Genomic DNA, 7,846 nt, shown 5'->3' with positions numbered 1-7,846 from the left:
AACTTTATATATTAATAAGAAGGATAAGGGTAAAGGACTGGGGTAATAGGAAACCCTACTTTAATTGTTTCTATTGAAACCCTAACTGCAGGCAAATGAAGAAACAATGTTAGCTTCCCTCTGGTTCAGCCTGGCCAGGGCTAAACCAGAGTAGGTAAACTGCTGGGAAATCTTTAGCTTCTTCTGTAGATCTTAGCCTTAACAGTTGAGATATATCCACCCTTTCCACCCTCTTCTTCGTCTCCTGCCCACTTCCCGGATCCCTCCCGGGCCCTGGGAAACCTAGATAACTAGATGATGAAACTCCTAATATCTAGGGGCAGTAGACACCGAGGTAGTGGTCAAGAACAGGTTGATAATGGTGTATGAAGGACAGGAAGAGCTTGCAGAGAGATGTTTGCAACTCTCTCACTCCAAGACCAGGATCCACCTATCTCTAGCCTTAGGACCGGTAAAAGACCCAGAACTTCTGCTCAGGGTTCTCAACTGCCCCTCTTGACTCTCCCATGCCTCCCTGGGAACATTCTATCCAACTGACTTATCTGTCAATCATTGAATGAACTTCAATCTCCCAGAGATTCAATGTAACAATACGTCAAACACACTTAACACATTGTCTCTAAGAAAAGGTGAGAATAGATTTCCATGCCAACTTTATGTGTGATCTCAAAGCGTATAAAATAAACACCGTCCAAAAGCTGACCAGAGCAGTATTCATGATGCCTGTCTGAAATTCAAACTGTCTCTCTTCTGTCTCATTCACACCATCTTTGTCTTGCCTCCAAGATTTTCCTGGGCCTGTGGGAGTCCTTTACTCCCACATAATGGCACCCAAGATGGGGACTTGGAAAGTTAAATCCCCTAACCGCCCCAAAAAGCTTAGGATGCTTCCCCACAGATAGCTAGGTCTTCATCCGAGGGTGCTGCAGCCCCGCTGCCAGAGAGAGTGGTATAGCAGAGTGGGTAGATCAGAACTTCTAAGACAAAAAGAACCTTTAAGATGCAAAAGACATTAAGATAAAAGAGAGAGAGAGAGAAGAAGGAGGAGGAGGAGGAGGAGGAGGAGGAGAAGAAGCAGCAGCAGCTATGGGACATAGTGAATCAAAGGAAAGAAAACTCTTATTGGTTTCAACAACAACAAGGCAATCTCTTAGAAATGGCAAATTATTCTTCTCTGCCCCCCTACCCCCAGAAGTAGCTAGAAACTCCACACTTTTTTTCTTTCTTTTTTTTCTCCGGCCAGAAAAACCAGTTCTGCCCACAAAATTTTTCCTTCCCCTATGGAAGCTATCCAATTAGACCATTTAAAAAGCCTTATATCTATTGAAGAATGAAAAAGTAATTAGAAACAAAAATTCATCATATGTTAGCCAGCTCCTTGCTAGACTTAACCCTTTTTCTGATTAACAAGCTTTCTTTTTCCCACAGATTTCTTTAGTTATGCGAGATATGATTTGTATTAATTGATCTTTTACCAGGATGAAAAGAAAAATCTAGTTTATATACTTTATGTTTTATGATTGCCAGAGTGTGTGTGAAATAACCCAGGCTGTGTCTATGATCAGTTTGTGTTTTATGTTCTATGATTCTGTCTGTGATCACAATGGGAGGATTACATTTTGGGAAAAATAAACCCTCTCTCTCTCTTTTTCATTCATTCCAGAAGAATTGGGAAGACAGACAGGCATTTGAGAAATTCAGAAAATAACATTCTAATGGATTTCTGAATGTCTTAAATTCTAAGATAATTTAATTGGTTAAAAGAAATCTTATTCTCTGCTCTTATTAAGGCAAGAGTTAAATAAACTCATCTGTCAAACATGTCTCCTTCCATTTCTCACTGGCCATGACAAAGGGAACATAGAAATTAAAAAGACAGAAAAAGAGACAAATCTGATCCCATCACTGAATTCTATCAACAGGTTAAACACTGATATGTATATATATTATGAAAATCACAAAGGATTTCAGAATGCAATCTAAGGAAAACTATATTCATATGGCTACCTAGAAAGCAATGATTCTGAGTTAAGCACAGAAGTGTAGCTCAAACTTTCCTAGCTAGTCAAAACCATCTATCTAATTCAGTGCTTAACCAAAAGTGAAAAAAGCTTCTTTAAACAACTGTGAGTTCAACCTACCATTAATCATACTGATGTTAGTGAAAATTTAATTTAAAGATTATTAAAACAATACACTTGACTTACATTTCAAAATTAGATTCTTTTTATACAGAGACTGGTCCACGAGAAAATCATAAGTCGAGAATGAATCATTCTTGCCACCCCAGTTGAGCAGGAAGTAGTTTCGAAAAGCCAAAAAACATTGTCCACTTTTCCCAAAACTCATGGCCCTTTCTCTACCCATTAGAATATATATTTCCTAAGGAATTGAATAGATACTAATGGTACAGTGTAAATTCATTAGCTACCAGTTAAAAAATGGAATTTTAGCTAAATTTGAGAATGTATAAAACTTACATTGAAACAACTATATATGAGAACTTGCTATGTGAATGATTAGACTTACCAAAAATGCTAGTCTAACTGAATTTGAGAATTGCTAAAAATGAATATAAAGCATATAAGAATTTAATATCAATTTATTAAAAAATGTATTATAATATAAAGAAGATTTTGTGTGATCAAAAATTTTGGGTAAACATATGAGCATGTAAAATTGTTACTCTAAGATATGTACCATCATATTAAGCAATAGGTAAAAATATAATTAACATTAGGGTTTCAAAGACTGGTAAATTCAAAAATGATACATGCATTAAGAATTTAGTATATTATGAATATAGAAATTTGGACAGCATTGTACTTGATTAGGATTTAAAAATTACTTTAAAAGCAGGGGCAATGTATGAGAAGAAATTTATGATCTAAGGAATAACATGCAATCTGTTTTAAAAAATATTATTATGAGTAAGAACAAGCATGTAGAATAGCCTCAAGTGTACAGACTCAGATAGGTACAGTGATCATTCAAACGTGATGGCTTTGGAAACTTTTCCAACTTAGCTGTGTAAAGTGAAAATAGGAATAAGAAGCTAATATCAACTTTATAACATCTATAATATTGTTCAAAAATTCAGGTTTCCCTAATTCACCATGATTAGAGTGTAAATTTAAAAAAGTGAAAAATTGCAGATATTACTAATAAATAGTTAAAAATGTAAAAAACATCAAAAGAATTTATTCAAAATTAATCATTGGTTTAAATTAAACAGTTTAGGTCTACTTATAAAACAAAAAAGAAGTATAGAGAAAAAGAGACAGTTAATACAAAGAAAATATTGTTTAGAAATTTCCTAAAGCTTTCTAAATTTTCAAGATTTTCTAAAATTACCATTTTGTTAAGCCTCAAAGTTATAAAGGGATGATACATTCTGTACAAAGATTTGGTTCAATTTAAGTGGTTATCTGTATTCCAAAAAATATTATAAAGTGCAAAAAATAACATCTATTGTGACAACTTAAAACTAAGCTTTAAGATACTAGATATTAGTCAAATAATGCCTGCTGTGTTGACTGTCTGACTATCCCTTAAAGGTTAATTGAATAGATTAGAATTGAGATCAAAATGTAAAAATTAAAACTATTAAAGAAAAAAGAATTTCAAATATTATTAATCTGTTATTGTGAAATGCCATTGAAAATTAACATGCATAAAAATACAAATTGTTAATGAGTAATGTAATGATAAATTATACAGCCATGTTGAAATCAAGATGATGGACAGTTACCTGCTTAGAACATAGAATGAACCGAGTCTGGCAGGAGTTGGCAGGTGCCAAGGCAGTTGAGGATCAGGTATAAAAGCCAGGATTTGAACTGAGGAAAAAATCTCAATTTTGAGATTAGAGGGTTGGAAGGGTAGGTGTTAGGTGAGCTTATTTAACCAGCAATCTATACCAATCAATTTCATCAGTCCCTGATTCTGATTTAACCTGATCCTGAATTAATCATCAAGAAGAAACACCAATCATATCAGCAGAGTAACCTGGCCCAACCAGACTGGCATCTGGAAAACTTGATCAACATCAATCCAGAGATCATCATCAACATCATTAACTTCATTAGCCTTAGCTAATTAAGGACTTCCTGTTTCCCTTCTTCCCAGCCATACCCTGCTTCCTTTCCCTAAGCCTGTTAGCAATAAATCTTCAAACTTATCTTAGACTTGGCTTCATCTATAATCCTAGGGCTTAGTGATTACATCCTTGGGATATTTGAAGGGAAGAGTGAATTGTATACCATTCATAGTAGAGTTAATTTAAAGTCAACCAAACATTATCCATTAAGGCCAAAGCATCATTTATGCAAAGTGTCTGTATAATTCCAATTGCAGATTCTTTGTTTGGCAGGGTACTCTGGGTCACTGTTATATCTGGAGTTTGCATCCAGCAGATTAACCATATTTTAGTAACAATTATTGCTGTGGGGGTCCTTCAAGATTCACTACAACAACTTGAGTGTTTCACTTAGGATTCACCCGTTTTACCCAGCTTCAGACCCTCATACCATCAGGATTATCAAAACAGTAATTATGTGTAAAAATGAAGAATATATACAAACATTTTTAAATACATAGTATAAAGGTATAATTTCTCTTCTCATGTTAATATTATTAAAATAATTATAATAAATCATGTTAATAATAATGTGAATATTATTATAAAGATATATAACTTATAACAATACATTTAAATGCATAATATAATATTGCGAAAAAGAAAATTTATTTTTCACTTGAATTGGATAAGGACAAATGTGATATGTAAGTAGCACAAATAAATAATGCATTTGACTAGAAAACTTTGACCATCCCAGAAATCATATAGGACTTGGAATAAAACTATTTATTGCAAATTTAAAAATATTTTGAGGTACCTATTTGAAAGTTCTAAAGTTTTAAATCAATATCCATTGAGTGCAATTTAATATCAAGGTCAAAACAATTTTTGTTTTGACAAAAAAATTTTACAAGTACAATAATCTAAATAGCAAAAGAGGATCAGAGAAACAAGGTTGCTATTAAGAAGATTTTTCCTTAACTCTAATAACTTAGAACTTTCCACAAATTTATTAATCCCTTCCTTACAGTAAAATTAAAACTAAGGTGTTAATTAATAGCCTCATTGAATTTTGATATGGTATGGAAAATAATATTACAACCTAAACAGTTATAAATATTGAATTTTTGACAAAATTGTTATATATTGAGTGTTACCAAAACATGTACCTTATTTTATAAAAACTGAAAATATGTGTTTAAATATAAACTATGTGTAAAAGCTATTTGTTAGAAATTGATCCTGTTTAATTGAAATGATGTATGATTTGTATTATGAACTAAAAATTTAAGGTAAATTGGCAATGACAATTGGCTAAAGTTACTGACCAGCCCCTGCCTCAGCCATCATCAATCAAGATAACATTAATGGAAACTTAACTCACAGCAAAATTATTAACCCTTTCTCTGTATATATTGGGAAGAATTGCTAGAGAGTTCAAACATTGTTAGTAAGTATTGAAACTAAGAAAAAACTGGAAAATTAAAAACAAACAATAGTATTGTAATATTGGAAATTTGGGGGTCTTAATATTGAGATCCATGATATAAACTTCCTGTGGAAATTTAGAGGACTTGAAAACTACATTTCCCATGATTCCTCTTGTGTAGTATAGGTGGGCAGGAAGTGTGATTATGTAGACAGAGGTATAAAGTCTCAGAACTTGATTGGGACCCTCTCCTGCTGAACAAGTCAGGTGGGCATAGGTAATGGCGGGAATTTTGAATTAGATTTTAGCAGGCATGTGGCTTTCTTAATTAACAATATGGATTACAATAAACTATAATATTTTCGAATATATCCATCTATATCAATCTTATTCGTAACAGTATTCATGACTTGTAAAATCAAAACTTTTCATTGTATATGTAAATCTTGGAAACTTTTCAGATACTATTGGTGAAAATTGCTGTTTAAGGTAAAAGCTATTGGAATTACAACTAATATTAATTTTGAGTTTTGAATTCAGGTATAGTTGTCTGAGAACTCAATTAATTTTATCCACCATTCAAAAGAAAGATATGACTGATTAATAACCTTGACTCTTACCTGAATTCAAACAGTGTTTAATTCTTTCCTTGCTTTTTCCTCTCAAAGCAAATTGTTATAATCAAAGCAATGTGATATAATAATTGAAGCCCCAGAAATTTGAATGTGTATAGCAAACAAATATGTTCCACTACTTACTTAAGAGACTGTACCCCACCCCAGGTTTTTGTTTCAATGAAAGTTATAATGAATCTCTTGTAAATTAATTCATTTGCATAATCATTGAACATGAATTAGAGTAACCAATTACAAAGACAAACAAACAAAAAACCCCAGAATTATAGTATGGGAATTGAGGTTTTGTTTTTATTTACACAGGGAATGAACATCTATAACAGAGAACTTCTCAGGAACAGATGGATTTGTGAAACAACCCAAACAACACTAAAGACCCCAGTCACCGAAGTCCATGAGTTGAAGATGAGCCAGAAGAACAGCTCACATGGCAGAACAATCCCTGAAGATGGCAAGCCCCTTTAAAAATGATCAACCTTAACTATTTACTCCAACCCAATTACTATTATTGTTGTGATTCAACTACTTTGAAAAATGTAACTTATAATGATGTACACCCTTGTATTCTGATATTGGGTATAACTATTCCTGCAATAAATGTAAATTTTCAAAGTGTTTTTCCCCTTCCACTAGCTCAAATTAACCCCATACTTATTCCACCATAAGATAACATAGCATAATAGAGCCACACTTAGTTCAGACACCTTACACCAAATATGTATTGCAGATTTGATTAGGAAAAGTTCTTCCCTTTATTCAGCCTTCTCTCTAGCATCTTCCTTTTGTGACAGTGTCTCCTCCTTCATTTCCAGTAATGATTAGCTATATACATACCCTTAGTATCTGTGGATTTCCCTTTGCCCTATTTCTTCTTGTTCGTTTCTGTTTCCAATTTATTGTCAGATCCCTAAACTCTAGCATATGTCAAGTCCAAATTGAATTGAAGTCATTTCAATTTTTTAAAAAGTGGGGAAATGAGGGAAGCCATCAAAGTACGTGACATTGGCACAGCTTGTAGAAGTTCTGGAACCCTGCACAGCAGATGACAGAAGGATGGTAATTCCACTCAGTTTCCCCTATATGACTCTTTTCTCACTAACATTCCCTTTTACTGGAATTATTGTAAACAGTATTCCTACTCGGCCCCAGGGAAACACGGAAGAACAATATAGGCTAATAGCAGAGCCCCTACAAGCCCATTAAAAATTTCTAGGAAAAGCCCCACCTTTATATGTTGTAATATAGAAATTCCCCTAGAAGTCACTTCATAACAGACCAGCAAATAGTGAGTTAATGTTAAAGTTTTTAAAACTCTAACTTAGATTCCCATACACAGGTGCCTGCAAAAACAGGCCAGATTAGTCTCTAAGTTCCCCCCACCCCTTCCTGATTCAGTACAGTACACATAAAAGAACAATGAATGAAATATGGAAAAATTGTCTCCCATGAAAAGCCTGTACTTTCCCACCACTAGATATGTCAAACACACCTAACACATTGTCTCTAAGAAAAGATGTATGGTGAGAATGGATTTCCATGCCAACTTTATGTGTGATTTCAAAGTGTATAAAATAACACAGCCTAAAAGCTGACCAGAGCAGTATTCATGATGCCTGTGTGCCTGGCTGAAATTCAAACTGTCTCTCATCTGTCTCATTCATGCCGACACTGTCTTGTGACTGAGTAGGGTAGGGAGGGTCC

At 33.7% G+C, this 7,846-nt stretch overlaps 1 long non-coding RNA gene across 1 annotated transcript; it reads left to right on the top strand.

The window, feature by feature from the left end:
- The first annotated feature begins 507 nt into the window (after nucleotides 1-507).
- LOC123254689 lies at nucleotides 508-6,757 on the top strand. Its single transcript, XR_006506693.1, has 2 exons — nucleotides 508-629; nucleotides 6,449-6,757. It is a non-coding gene; the product is annotated as an uncharacterized LOC123254689 (long non-coding RNA).
- The last annotated feature ends 1,089 nt before the right edge of the window (nucleotides 6,758-7,846 follow it).

This window comes from Gracilinanus agilis, unplaced genomic scaffold (genome assembly GCF_016433145.1).
Source record: "Gracilinanus agilis isolate LMUSP501 unplaced genomic scaffold, AgileGrace unplaced_scaffold29689, whole genome shotgun sequence".
NCBI classification, from domain to species: domain Eukaryota; kingdom Metazoa; phylum Chordata; class Mammalia; order Didelphimorphia; family Didelphidae; genus Gracilinanus; species Gracilinanus agilis.
Note: the sequence above shows the minus strand (reverse complement) of the source record. Positions and strands in the feature narration are given on the sequence as shown.